General features: G+C 31.3%; 1 pseudogene across 1 annotated transcript; it reads left to right on the plus strand.

The window, feature by feature from the left end:
- The first annotated feature begins 6,850 nt into the window (after positions 1-6,850).
- On the plus strand, positions 6,851-12,105 carry LOC145972014 (uncharacterized; annotated as a pseudogene). Its single transcript, XR_014439021.1, has 4 exons — positions 6,851-8,281; positions 8,407-8,610; positions 8,686-8,865; positions 9,952-12,105. The product of XR_014439021.1 is annotated as an uncharacterized LOC145972014 (transcript).
- Positions 12,106-15,708: the final 3,603 nt, after the last annotated feature.

The following is a 15,708-nucleotide window of genomic DNA, read 5'->3' on the forward strand; positions in this document are numbered from 1 at the left end:
TCTGTCTGGTCTGTCTGTCTGGTCTGTCTGTCTGGTCTGTCTGTCTGGTCTGTCTGTCTCTCTCTCTCTCTCTCTCTCTCTCTCTCTCTCTCTCTCTCTCTCTCTCTCTCTCTCTCTCTCTCATTCGCTCACTCACCTGTAATTTTTTTTTTTTTTACGAGAGAGGAAAATGCATTTTATGCATACCCACCGGTCGATCCAGTGAGTTATGTGGGACTCGAGTACCAAGTCGAATTACCAACTCGGTACTCCCTACCCACTAAAAACCCCTCTCTTTTCACGAATTTCCTTTAACACACTGTCCCTCTGACTTCCCGAGATCTGTTCTCACATAACGTCAAAAAATAGTTATTATTACCTTGTTCGATGACTTTTGATGTATTGCTGTAATTGCTTGAAGGAGAAATGAATTTTCCGATAGATCGTACGTTCTCAAATTTAACGTAGATATCACGTTGCAAAAGACAAGAAATCCACACTAAATTATTAACTGAAAGTTTTTCTTCTTTCATGAACTGTATTCTTTTATAAACTTTAACGTAATCACATTTATTTACTCACTCGATGAGACGAGAAATTTACTAATGACTCTATCACTAATCACTATTAATCACTGTCGAATAATAACTGTTGGCGATTAAAAATCACTCGATGAAAGAAACACGCGCGGATTTAATATTAATATTTTATATGATAATAGTAAAAGTAATAAATATTTTAAAAACACTTATTTACGCATTGTCGCGTCGTCGTGTCGTGTAACGTGTCCGCGCGTGTTTCTTTCATCGAGTGATTTTTAATCGCCAACAGTTATTATTCGACAGTGATTAATAGTGATCAGTGATAGAGTCATTAGTAAATTTCTCATCGAGTGAGTAAATAAATGTGATTACGTTGAAGTTTATAAAAGAAGACAGTTCATGAAAGAAGAAAAACTTTCAGTTAATAATTTAGTGTGGGTTTCTTGTCTTTTGCAACGTGATATCTACGTTAAATTTGAGAACGTACGATCTATCGGAAAATTCATTTCTCCTTCAAGCAATTACAGCAATACATCAAAAGTCATCGAACAAGGTAATAATAACTATTTTTTGACGTTATGTGAAAACAGATCTCGGGAATTCAGAGAGACAGTGTGTCAAAGGAAATTCGTGAAAAGAGAGGGGTTTTTAGTGGGTAGGGAGTACCGAGTTGGTAATTCGACTTGGTACTCGAGTCCCACATAACTCACTGGATCGACCGGTGGGTATGCATAAAATGCATTTTCCCCTCTCTCGTAAAAAAAAAAAAAATTACAGGTGAGTGAGCGAATGAGAGAGAGAGAGAGAGAGAGACAGAGAGAGAGACAGACAGACAGACAGACAGAGAGAGAATGTATGTGTTCGCATGTGTGTCTGTATGTGTATAGCGATCAGCTGATCGCAGCAGGCGCCCCGCGTAAGCTCCCGCGTCTGAGGGTGAATCGCGCCACCCTTGCCTGCCTCTTGTATTCGACCCGTCATACGTTAACTATTTCCTTTAATAATTCAAAAACTAAGCTTCGGACGAAATTTTGCCGAAGGAAAAATCGTCTTAGAATTGATTCAAGAATATGTCATTTCAGGGACACAGGGGTTATTTTGAATCACCCTGTATATCCACTAAGTAGCTACCAGAGATATCCACTAGATATACCCGGTAAGCAAAATGCGCGCAATTTGCCAGCAGATTGGCGACAGATTTCCACAAAAGTTGCTAGCAGATTGGCATCCGTTATGTCTGCAATAGGCTCATGATTTGCTAACAAAACCTGCTCACAGAATCTGACAGCAGATTGTCAGCAAAAACCGAGCAGGATCTGCTAACATCACTTGACGTCAAATTGTCGGCAGAAACCAAGCAGGATCTGCGCGCGCGTAATCTGACGACAGATTGGCAGCAGATCCCGAGCAGAATCTGCAGCTTCTGGTCATTCATATAAATAAGTAATATAAATACAATAAAATTAATTATTACAGATGCTAAATAAAACTTATCGGTGAGTTATCGGTTAATTACAATTTTCTTCTAATACAACATATAATATGTAATATGTTATATCGTAGTTATATCTCACATAGTAAAGGACTCAATTTAATTAAATTAATAATAAAGTAAATGGTGAAAATAATTAAATTTAACTTATAAAACTTGAGATATAATTTATTTAGAATTAAATTCTTCCTTTATGCTTCAAATAAGCAGTAAATGAATAATTTTCCATTTATCCTATTGATTCCAACCAGTTTAATATTCTGAATCTTATTTGCTTGTATCACATATCAGAAATTAAAGTGATAGAAATAGTTACTATATTTTTGGTCTTTTATTAATAATAGCGACTTTATATATATTTCTGACAGAAATTTGATTGCGAGAAAATACATCACATAGCGGTAAGCGAAAGAACTATCGAATCAAATACAGTTTGTTACCAATTTGCCATCAGATCACGCATGCAAACCCTGTTCCACTTCTGCTGTCAATCTGCAGTCAAATTGCGCGTACGCAGATTCTGCTTGATTTTTGTCGACAATCTGATATCAAGTCATGTTAGCAGATTCTGCTTGGTTTTTGCCACCAATCTGCGTCAGATTCTGTGAGCAGGCTCTGCTCGATTTTTGACATCAATTTGTCAACTTAATTGATAATAATAGCTTCAGTACCAAATTTGTAACCTTTTTGCTAACATTAATTGATAGCAGACACTTGGTATGATATATTTTCTACAGACTTTGCTATCTGGGTATACATGTTATCCACATATCCACACGGAAAAATTTATCTAATAGATATCTAATAAATGTCTATATGAGATCCATGTCCTCTATAGATAATTAGTAGATGTATATATACAGCACCGAAAGATTGCAAAAACGTTGCATAGACCTAACATTGAAACATTGTAATATTGCATAGAAGTTGCGAAATGTTTCTGCAACATTACTGCAAGCTTGCAGCAACGTTGAAATGTCCGCCCTCAGAAATATTACAATATAAGATTGTAGTAATGTTACGGTGCAACGTATTTGCAATATTAAAACGCGTTTTGCTACAAATGCAGACCCTTTTAAATTTAATAAATAAACCTTGAAAATATAAAGAAATGTTTAAGAAAGATAGGAAAAAAACATTTACCGCCTTTGAAAAAAACATTTATTAGTGTTTTTTATCAAATGTATCTTATTAAATATTTATCTCAATAATATACATACAATTATTTTACATACACTCGATACCAGAATATTTTAATACGTGCAATAAATGAATTATTTTCCATTTACCCATTCAATGAAGAAAAATCTGTTTAATACTTTGATACAATTTGTATCAAAACTAAATTTCTGAAAAACTGACTTGATTTTTTACTTAACTGACTGATTATTTAATATTCTGAATCCTAAGGGATCTAGATTATTAAACAAACAATTTGTTTAATAATCTGAATCCCTCGTTGGGATATTAAATAATAGAATATTAAATAGAATATTAAATAATCAGTCAGTTAAGTAAAAAATCAAGTCAGTTTTTCAGAAATTTAACTGACACAAGACAAGAAATATAATTACTACATTAGTCCTTTGTAGGCCTTATATCCACTTTAGATAAAAATTCGAATACGAGTTAGTTAAGTTTGGTGTCGTCACATAGCGGCAAGTAAAGAAACACATGTTATACATTTTCGCTATGTTAAAATGTTGCTGCAACATTGCCAAAGTAATATTACAAAATAATGTCTCTGCAATATTTCTGCAGCATTACACTGCTATGTGCAATGTTGTAACATTGCAGCAATGTTGATGCAAGCTTCTGTGCTGTATAGGATATAACATCCACATATCTATATCCACTAAGTAACTACCAGAAATATCCACTAGACATACACATGTTATCCACATATCTACATTCACACATAAACAATACGGGTCACTAAATTTTAGCACAATTTTTTAACATCTTTCAATAACAATAAATCGTCGTAGCGAAAAATCATTGTATTAATATGAAACAAAACTCAAATTAAAACTTGAACATTTCTTTTAATAAGCAATAACACAAATTTGAGTTACAAAAAATATTTTACAAAGTAACGGACGTTGAAAATAGACTTTGAGAAATGATAAATAATCTTTTTTAACTGGTACAAAAATTTTACAAAGATTTTGTTTTTTGGTACAAAAATGTATGAGTTTTTAAAAAAAAAAGCTCATTTATTTCCTAATAAATTCATATTTTAATTAGTTTTCTACGATCTTTTTTGATAAAGTTATACCGTTTTGAAGAAAATGTTACAAAATAAAACTTTCCTTATAAAATTTGCAATTCAGAAACAAATTATCATGGAAAACTTTTTCAAAATAGAAATTAAAGTGTAACTCGATCCAAGATACTTCACATAGAGATAGACGGTCAGATTTAAATCTTTCCTCGTAGAAAATTTATTAAAATATGGATTCGTTCAGAAATAAATAAGTTTAAAAACATTTTTGCATCAGGGAGTCGATTTTCTTGAGCAATGCAGCAGTTTAAAAAAGAATTTGTTTTCTATTTTTCAAAGTCTGTCTTCAGCATTCGTCATTTTGTAAAAAAATTTTTGTAACTCAAATTTGATATTTTAGTTTTTCAGAGGATACTAATGTTTAATTTTAACTTTATTTCATATCAATATGGTGATTGTTTGCTGATTTATTGCTATTGAAAGATATTAAAAAATTTTGCTAAAATTTAATAGCTGGTTTTTTTTATGTGTGAATGTATATTCATCAAATGGGTACCAAAGATATCCAATGGATATTCATATGTATCCACGAGCTTCACTTCTCACCGCTAGCGAAAAGGAAAACACCTAACCCGAAAGTTGGATCCATCTAAGACAGTATATAAGGCCGCGGCACAGGTCCCGCGAGTCACAGCTTATCGATCAAAGAGCGCATTAGCTCGAAGATTGTTGTAGCCGCATCTCTTCTATCCTTTGTGAGAGGAGCCCCAGAGCTCAAAAATTAACCGCAGACCTTTGACATATAAATATGGACTGCTAGTGATATCGATAACTGATATCGCGAGATATCGAAAGTCAAGATATGTTGCGACATCAATGACCAAGTGGTGAACGTAGGAACTAATTCTTGTGAAGTGTGTCATACTTTGCCCACTAAACATGAAATATACAGGGTGAGCCATTTTAATTAACGCACGCAATTATTTCGGAAACAAAGCATTTTAGAGAAAAATGTTTCAGACAAAAGTTTTATGGTTTCGAGGGGGCCATAAGATGGTATCATTGATTTGACCTTGAAGAGTTATTTGAAGGTCACATGAAGGTCACCTTCAATTTCTTAAATGGAACCTACTATTTGTCATTGCATATTCTTGTAGCTTATCTCGAGAGCTTTCCAAAACACTATAATTAAGTACCTTTTCGTTAAATACTTTTTGAGTTAGGAGGCTTGAAATAATTTCTTAATTTTACATAAACCGTAAAATATCTTGTAAAATATTCATTTTTCGATTATCTTATCTTAATACTTTTATGTACAAAATAATGAGAGGAATCAATTGGTGTAAAGAAAACACATAGTTGTTTTTAAGAAAAAATATGGAATTGTTAATTGCAAATTATATATTTTTTCTTCAAAACAACTATGTGTTTTCTTTACACCAGTTGATTCCTCTCATTATTTTGTACGTAAAAGTATTAAGGTAAGATAATCGAAAAATGAATATTTTACAAGATATTTTACGGTTTATGTAAAATTAAGAAAATATTTCAAGCCTCATAACTCAAAAAGTACTTATAGTTTTGGAAAAAGTACTTATAGTTTTGGAAAGCTCTCGAGATAAGCTACAAGAATATGCAATGACAAATAGTAGGTTCCATTTAAGAAATTGAAGGTGACCTTCATGTGACCTTCAAATAACTCTTCAAGGTCAAACCAATGATACCATCTTATGGCCCCCTCGAAACCATAAAACTTTTGTCTGAAACATTTTTCTCTAAAATGCTTTGTTTCCGAAATAATTGCGTGCGTTAATTAAAATGGCTCACCCTGTATATGCAATGTTTCAAAATGCTTCATATAGATTTCAAATGAGACGTTTCATGTCTATGTTTATAATATAATTCATAAGTGTCACAACTAAAATGTTTCATAGTCAGAAATATTTCAAATGAAATATCGCAGTTGATATGTATCTGAAATATTCCAAAATTATATTTCATGTATATTTACAAATGATGTAATTCATAAGTGTTACAATTGAAACATTTTATTTTTGCTTATTTCAGAAATATTTCAAATAAGATATTTCAATTGATACGTTTCGGAAATATTCCAAAATTATGTTTCATGTATATTTACAAATGATGTAATTCATAAGTGTTACAATTGAAACATTTTATTTTCGCTTATTTAAGAAATATTTTATATAAGATATTTCAATTGATACGTTTCGGAAATATTCCAAAATTATGTTTCATGTATATTTACAAATGATGTAATTCATAAGTGTTACAATTGAAACATTTTATTTTTGCTTATTTCAGAAATATTTCAAATAAGATATTTCAATTGATACGTTTCGGAAATATTCCAAAATTATGTTTCATGTATCTTTACAAATGATATAATTCATGAATGCTACAATTGAAACATTTTATTATTGCTTATCCCGGGAAAAGAAAGTCCATGTCTATTTATATAAAAAAAAGTAAAATTATATACAGTCTTATATAATTATATATAATATCACATATGATTTTATCAGAGCATACATTTTTGTATATGCTTAGATATGATGTCCATCTCTGACCATTTCTGATCATAAAAAATGATATTAGATAACTCACGTCATTTTGTACAATCAGACATAGTCAGATATTGATATCATATCTAAGCATGTATAAAACCAAAGCAAAGGTTAGTTTCATGTATGCTCTGATATAAATCATATATGATATTATATATAATCATTTAATATTATATATGATTTTACCTTTTTTTATATAGACAAATATAATTTTCCCTAAAAATTATATCTTGCATTATATATTTAATTAATTAAAAGTCCTCTTTATAAGTCCTCTTAATAAATATTCTTAATAAATAAGAATATATTCTTAATGAATAAGAATATATTCTTAATTTGCGACTTCTACGCCGCAACTCGATTTTCGTGTGCGCGACATGTTTCTTCATTTGCCGCTACGCGGCAACACCACTCTTAATTTTTCTCGTATTCAATATTTATCATGAAATGTATATAAAGGACTTGTATTAACGTAAGATCTAAAGTATATTTTTTTCCCTTAGCAGTGGTGCGAAAGAGAGGACGCGGCTCACACAGGTTCTCTGTGTGCACGTGAGCCGCATCCTCTTTCTGACATCACTGTTTATCAGTTTAATTTCAAACTGAATTTAAAATAATTTATTTAATAATCTGGATTCCTTGTTGGGATTCAGAATATTAAACAGATTATTTGAAATTAAGCGGAAAAAAACTTTTAGACCAATAATTAAATTTATTTGACTTCAACAAAATTTATTAAATCCAAAGAAATATTTTTTTCTGTATATTAAGAATATCTCTTTAGAAGATTTTCCTCTTAACTTAAGAGGATCCTCTTGGCGCCTATTTTAGTGGTATATATTCTAAAGATAAGTGGCATATTCTTAAGTTAAGAATACAATTTTTTCGGTGTACTCTTAGTGGTACTTAATTTTCAGATCTGATAATATTTATTCATATATGATATCATATATGACTATATTTGGCAAAACATAATTAGATATTGACAAAATCCATATATGGCCAATTTTATATGGACTTTTTTTTCCCGGGGCATGATACCGCTATATATAAATTATTACAGAAATATAACATAGCAACATTTAAATATCATTTCTCAAGTATGTTTACGACACTATCTTGAAAAATGTTTTTGTAACATTTTTTAGGATAGTGTCGTAAACATTTTATATCAAGGTGTCTGAATGCGGACATTAACTGTTTATGCAATGTTTCTAAAACGTTTCTGCATGCATCTCCGAAACATTTCATGTTACAAAATAATGTTTCTGAAAACTATCTGATATATTTCTTTGTATAATGGGTGGTGTCATACAAAAATTCCACAGTGTATCATTTACATATTTTTTTAAATTATTTTATTTAAAATGGTAATTTATTGTTTTGTGGAAGGGTGTAAATCAACAAGATATAAGAAAAAACATGATGAAAATTATAACAAAGAAACATTTTATGGGTAAGTATTTGAAGATTCTGTTCTAACCTAAAATACATTATTTATTTTTTATTGTATAATTATAAAACACTACTTCATGTTATAGTTTTAAAAAGATCAAAATTCATTTTTTCATTTATTTGTAGATTTCCAACGAATCCAGATTTGAAGCAAAAATGGATCGAGGCATTGTTCAATTTGAACAAACAAAACGGTACACAGATACGTAAAACAAGCAAAATTTGTAAACTACATTTTGCAGAGGACTGTTTCGAACAATTTGGTTTTTGCCACGTCCGCTTAAAACCAAAGTCAATACCATCAAAATTTTCACGTATGCAAAATGATAGGTAATAATACAGTTTTATTTTTATAAAACCATACATCAATTATCATGTCTGTTTTAATCATGTCTGTGTTTGTAGATTGGATAAATCAATAACACATGACAACTTATTGAAGGAAATAGTTGAATCGTTTAAAATTAATGTGGAGAATAATAACGAAATAGATAAACCTGAAGAAGTTGACAGCATTGATTCAACAATTCAAGTTGTCGGAGAAGTCATCAATTCAATGACTCCAAAGAGAACATTCATGGATCGGTAATAACATAATTTTCATTATATGATCCCTAGTAGCACACTTTATTGGAGCAATATTGGCTAACAATATATATCCAATATTCCCAATATTGGTCCAATATTGCAAAGTAGACGCGATTTCATTATAAGCCAATATTGAATTGTAATATTGGACCAATATATTATTTTCATCTTTAACCAAGATTGACTAATTATACATACTCAAATATTTTTACATTGGATATAGATCAGTTTCTAATATATGACGGAATTCGCCATCAAAAAAAAAAATTAACCGTCTGTGGTTAATTTATGGAGCTCTGGAGCTCCTCGCAAAAGCTAGAGGAGATGCGGCTATAATAGTCCGCACTCTTTGACTGATAAGTCGTGACTCGTGGGACCTGTGCCATGGCCTTATATACTGCTTTAGATGGAGTCCCACTCTCGGATTAGGTGTTTTCCTTTTCGCCACCTAGTGGCGACGCGCGAAGCTCACATATAATGTGTGAACGTGCAATATTGGCAGTACATTTACGTTTAATTGATAACCAATATTGGTGTCATCATGAATGTGAGATATTGACACTATATTTACATTTATTTTATAACCAATATTAGTATTATCATGGGTGTAACAATATCGGCAGCACACTTACGTTTAATTGATAACCAATATTGGTGTCATCATGGATGTAAGATATTGGCACTATATTTATATTTATTTTATAACCAATATCAGCATTGTCATGGGTGTAACAATATTGGCAGCACATTTATGTTTAATTGATAACCAATATTGGTGTCATCATGGATGTAAGATATTAGCACATTTATATTTATTTTATAACCAATATTAGTATTGTCATGGGTGTAACAATATTGGCAGCACATTTACGTTTAATTGATAACCAATATTGGTGTCATCATGGGCACTGCAATATTGGCAGTACACTTGCATTTCGTTAGTAACCAATATTAGCTTCGCATTGGTTAATATTGGCCAAGATATTCCCAATAAAACCAATATTTAGCCAATGGATTGCCAATGTGCTGTGCTACTAGGGATATTTTAGTTGTCGTTATATATATTAATTTTGCATTTCGTAGTTTGGAAACTGAAAATATGGAAAAGGACCTTCAAAATACCCCAGAACATATGAACAGAATTCCAACAAAAAAGATGCGATATCCTGGTGATATAGGTGAAATGAAAATGCCATTCAGGATATGACGCCACGTACAGCAATAAGATCTGTGAGGTTACTGAAACAAGCCTGTGTGAAAAAAAATATTACGATAAAACGATTGCGGAATGAACCAAATCGTCGGAAGAAAAAAATAGAATTTCTGCAGAAATTATTAACAGATCTGAAGCAACAATGTCTTCTTTCAGCAAATTCTTCTGATATTGTTGAGGTTTGGTCTTTAAAACTAAATAAATTTAAATTTTGAATATGATTAAAAACATTCAAAATGTAAATTTATTTAATTTTAAAAGAAGATATTTTGAATTATATTATACGAATCCGCGCGTTAAACGAATTCGTGTTATATAGAAATCTACTGTATTTTATTTCTTATATTATTAATAAGGAATTATAAATATTAAATCTAATTAGATTACATTACAATTAGATTTAATCTAATTAGATTAAATTTTAATTAGATTTAATATTTAATTCCTTATTAATAATCTAAGAAATAAAGTACAGTAGATTCCTATATAACACGGGAAAGATGTAAAAAATGTACATAAAATTAAAACATGAAGCTAAGATTATTTCTCTGAAAGAGCATGATAATTTTGTAAAACATATTTGTACAAAAACCGTTCTGTTTAAGAGTCAGTAAATTATATAAATAAATACTCGAAAGTGTATTTTATTTTTACCTTTGAGTCAAAGATTTCTACATTAAATATAACCTATGTTTGAATTCCCACTTTTTGGTCATCGGGGCGGAGCCTAAATCTCGATATATCGAATCAATGTTGGATTCTCTTTTTAGCATTGTTTTGGGGACGACTAGCAGTCCATATTTATATAGTCAAAGCCGCAGACGGTTAATTCTTTTTATGGCGAATTCCGTCATATATGTATCATAGAAGATAGAATAAATATCCATGCAAGAATAAATATCAATACATAATAGTAAATCTATATTTATATTGTTACATCCCCGCGTCTCGTCCCTGCGGTTGTAATCGCCACCCGTTGAGTTATTTCTGCGGGAAGTGCGTTGACGGCGGAAGATCGTCTCCGAGCGCGTTGTCAAGACGTTGTTATAAACAACGACTGTCATGGAGTTGGAAGCCAGCTGTCAAGCTGAGCGGACGCGTCTCGATTTCCCGTGTGATTATTATCGTTATATCTGTTACATTCTGTGTTCTCTGGTGTTATTAAAGTTCTCTTAATCATTTAAACCGTGTCATTATTTCCGTGTGCGCGAGCGTGTGCGCGAGTGCTGATCGTTGTGTCGCGCGCGTTCGATAAATATCGTTCCGCGGGCGCAACAATATCTATATAAATATCCACTGAATGTTGTACGGATATCTGTGATATTGGTTTACATATTCTATAGATATCTATGAAATTTCGAATTGCGGACAATTGGATATCTACAGCATCTCTAATAAATATTTTTCATATATTCATGGATATCCTTAGGCCTACTGCACACAGGACGCGGCAACGCGTTCCGCGCGGCGAAAGACGACCGTAAGCGTCGCTTCCGCCGCGCGGAAAGCGTTGCCGCGTCCTGCGTGCAGTAAAGACCTTAATGCCTATGAAGGATATTTAGTAGATATCTAATACCAATTATTTTCCGTTTGGGTATCTACATTCACATACAAAAAATACAAGCCACTAAATTTTAGCACAATCTTTCAATAACAATAAATCCTAATGAAAAATCATCGTATTAAGATGAAACAAAACTCAAATTAAAGCTTGAACATTTCTTTTAAAAAGCAAAAACACAAATTTGAGTTACAAAAAATATTTTAAAATGACGAACGTTGAGGATGGTGGCCGAAAGTTGGTCCCCCTTTTTTTGAAAATTATAATATTGAAAGTTGTTTTAGATTGTTCTAGATATGTACCACATTGTTCCAAATTATTGTTATTTTATTCAAACTATAAAACGAAATCTAATAAAACGAAAAAAATGATTTTTTTAACTGGCCCCCCATTTTCCACAAATCAAACATTTTTTATCGCTATAGATTGTTCTAATTGTTCCTAACATTGTTCCAAAAGAACAATTCCGTAAATCGAACTCAAAATCCGGAAAACGAAAAAAAATAAACATATTCTTCTTTTCTTGTTCCAATCGAGAATTTTTTGTTCTAGATCTACAAAACACAGTTCTGCATTATGAATCTCTGTATTGCAATCGGTTTTTCCAAAAGCGCTCAAATAATATTTTTATGACTATAGCTGTCACTACAGCTGAACACCAAAATACATATTTAAGCTGAAAACGAACAGAATAGTCTGGAACAACTCAATTTCACCAGAACAGCCCGTATAGCATAGATTATTGTTGTAATATTTCAGTAATATTGCGGCAAGTGTTTATTACAATGTTGCTGCAATATTGCTGCAATATTGCTGCAATGTTACAACAATGTTCTGTGCTGTATGGGAGATATATAGAGAGCATTTTATTCTTATAGATTTAATATATAGAGGAGGTTAGATGCTTTATATATTTATCCTATACATTTTGGTATTACTATCGCAACGTTATTATTTGAAAAAGACAAAATTACCCAGCAAACATCAAGTAACATTTATATAACTGTTAGTTGTAATTTCCCACTCAACAATATAACAGTTACATAACATATCTGTTATGTAACAGTTATATTGTTGAGTGGGAAATTATAACTAACAGTTATATAACTGTTATTTGGTGTTTGCTGGGTAGTATCTATTTCTAAGTAGTACAAGAAGAATTGGGAAATATTAAACAAGAGTGGATGCAAGATTTTAAAAGAATGATACAAGCAAGCGCTAACACTCCCCTTGGAAGAACACAAAGAAGCTATAGTGAAGCAATGAAAGAGAAGAAAAATGAAAATATTATAATTATTAAACCTAAGATGTAACAGGAAAGTGAAGCTACAAAAAAATGATAAAAAAAAAGTAGATATCAAGAACATGGCTATGGAAATAACAAAGTTAAGAAAAAGAAGCAAAAGAACAGTCATTCTGGGTTGTGAGACAGAAGAGGAGATGGTAAAATTAAAGACTACGGTACAAGCCAAGTTGGGTGAGAATTTCAAGGTTACGGAGTCAAATAAAACTGAAGATAAAAATTGTCAATATTAGTGAAGAGGAAATAAAATTGAATGATGATAATTTAATAGATACAATTAAAAAGTAAAATAAAATGGCGACAAATGAAGGATTTCAAATGAGAATTGTGAAGAGAATAATTAAAGAGAAGAAAAATGATGATAGTAAATCCCGAAAAAGAGGAAAGGTAGAAAGTACTTTAATAATTGAAACAGATAAAAAAACACATTGAATTAATATTGAGTAAAGGAAAACTAAGTGTAGGATGGAATAAGTGCCCTGTGTTTAATCATATTAGTGTTAAAAGATGTTTTAAATACTGGGGTTATTTTCATATTGCGAAAAATTGTACTCAAGATGAAACATGCCACAAATGTGCCGAGAAACATAAAGCATTTGAATGCAGGGAGACCAAGAAGAGATGTGTAAACTGTATGTTTAAAATTCAAGCATACATTTTGGAGATAAGTGATGAGCACGATGCGCTTGATCCGGAATGTTCAATATTCAGGAGGACGATACAGGAAGAGAAGAGGAGAGCCGGCTGGGAGGATACGAAATAGCAATCACAGAAGAAAGAAGAGTTAATATTATATACAAATGCGCAAAGTCTGTTAGCGCATAAAGATGAGATACAGCATCAGATTATGCAGAGATTGAATCCTGCAATTGTAGCATTATCTGAAACGAGATTGACTGATGAAATTGAAGATAGTGAGGTAAATGTTCCAGGTTATAGTATAATTAAATGCGATGCAGAAAATAGAAATACAGGAGGAGCAATTTTATATATAAGATACAATGTTAAGTATGAAATATTATTGACGAAAAAAATAACTTCGAATTGCTGGTGTGTTGCGATAGAAATAAAAGAAAAATTGTATAAAGGTACGATAATAGTAGTGTATCATTCATCGAGTGCATCACACGGTGATTTTGTTAGATTTTTAGAGGACATGGAGGAAATAACAATAAAGGGTGATTGTATGGTATTGGGAGATTTTAATATAGACTTTATGGTAGACTCGTTCTATATAAAGAAATTACAAAACCTAATGTTGAGTCTATGAAACAGTATGTTAATAAACCGACAAGAGTCACAAAGGATAGTCAAACAATTATTGATCTACTTTTTGTTAATAATAAAGTGCAATTACAGGTAATTCATAAACCTAAAATAACAGATCATGCGTGGCTAAAAATCGTTTTATATTCGAATAAAATTAAAAGTAAGTATAGAGAATTTAATGCCAGAGACTATAGTAAATTTAGTATAGATGAATTTATTAGTCTAATGGAAAAGGGCAAGGTCAAGGTGTGGAAGTAAATAGGAGAGCGAAAAAATTTGTTGATAGCATAGAGGCACTGGACATTATAGCACCTAAAAAAAAGTTTAGAATTCCAAAAGTTTGGGAAGGGAAACAATGGTTTTCAGATGATATAAGAGAAGCAGCAAATAAAAGGGATGAAGCATATAATAAGGCAGTGTACGACGATATGGAGCAGAATTGGTTGCAGTTTAAAACTGAAAGAAGTGCAGTAGTTAAATTAATCAGAGAAAAGAAGAAGGAATACTATGAAGATATGATAGATAGTAATAAAGAAAACCCTACGAAAATGTAGAAAACCTTGAAAGAATTAATTAGAGGTGAACTAAGGAGTACAAAAGATATAGATAATATAGATTTTGAGATAGTAGACGACATTAACGGATGTAATATAGCTGATAAATTTAACATATATTACGTATAAAGTATTAGTAACATAGTAAAATCTATAAATATTGATAAGTCTAGGGACACAGGTAGAAGAATTATTTATATTATTGAAAATACAGGAAATATAGAATTATAGAAAACTTTGAAATGATTAATGTAGAAGATTTAGAGGAAATTGTTATGAGATTGTCAAAAAAGAAAGGGACTGAAGAAGGAATAACTAGCGATATATTAAAGTCAACGTTTAATGTAATAAAAGAAGAGTTTGTTGAAGTAATAAATAATTCTTTGAGGGAGGATTGCTGTCCAGAGAGTTGGAAAACATCAACGATAATATCGATTCCAAAAATAGAAAAAGCTAAAAAAAGCAAGTGAATATAGACCTATTAATATGCTACCAATATATAAGAAAGTGTTAGAATTAGTGGTAAAGGAGCAAATTGAAATGTATCTGGAATTTAATAATATTATAACAGAACATCAAGGTTTTAGAAAACAGTATTCGTGTGAAACGGCAATTCAAACTGTTGTTGACGAATAGAAATTAATAGTTAGCGAAGGAAAAATGGTTGGAGTCATATTTATGGATCTTAAGCGAGCTTTCGAAACAATAGATAGAGAAAGATTAATAGAAAAATTATATCAATATGGAATTAAAGGGATGGTTTTAGAATGGTTAAAATCATACTTAAATAATAGAACGCAGCAGGTTCGTCTCAACGATAAATGGTCTAAATTAATTGCCACTGAATATGGAGTGCCACAAGAATCTGTACTGGGACCCTTGTTATTTATTGTATATATTAACGATATTGTTGCGTCCGCGGCGACGACTTCGATATATC

This window comes from Camponotus vicinus, unplaced genomic scaffold (genome assembly GCF_025532165.1).
Source record: "Camponotus vicinus isolate PSW18456_S1 unplaced genomic scaffold, iyCamVici1.0 SCAF_5, whole genome shotgun sequence".
Lineage (NCBI taxonomy): Eukaryota > Metazoa > Arthropoda > Insecta > Hymenoptera > Formicidae > Camponotus > Camponotus vicinus.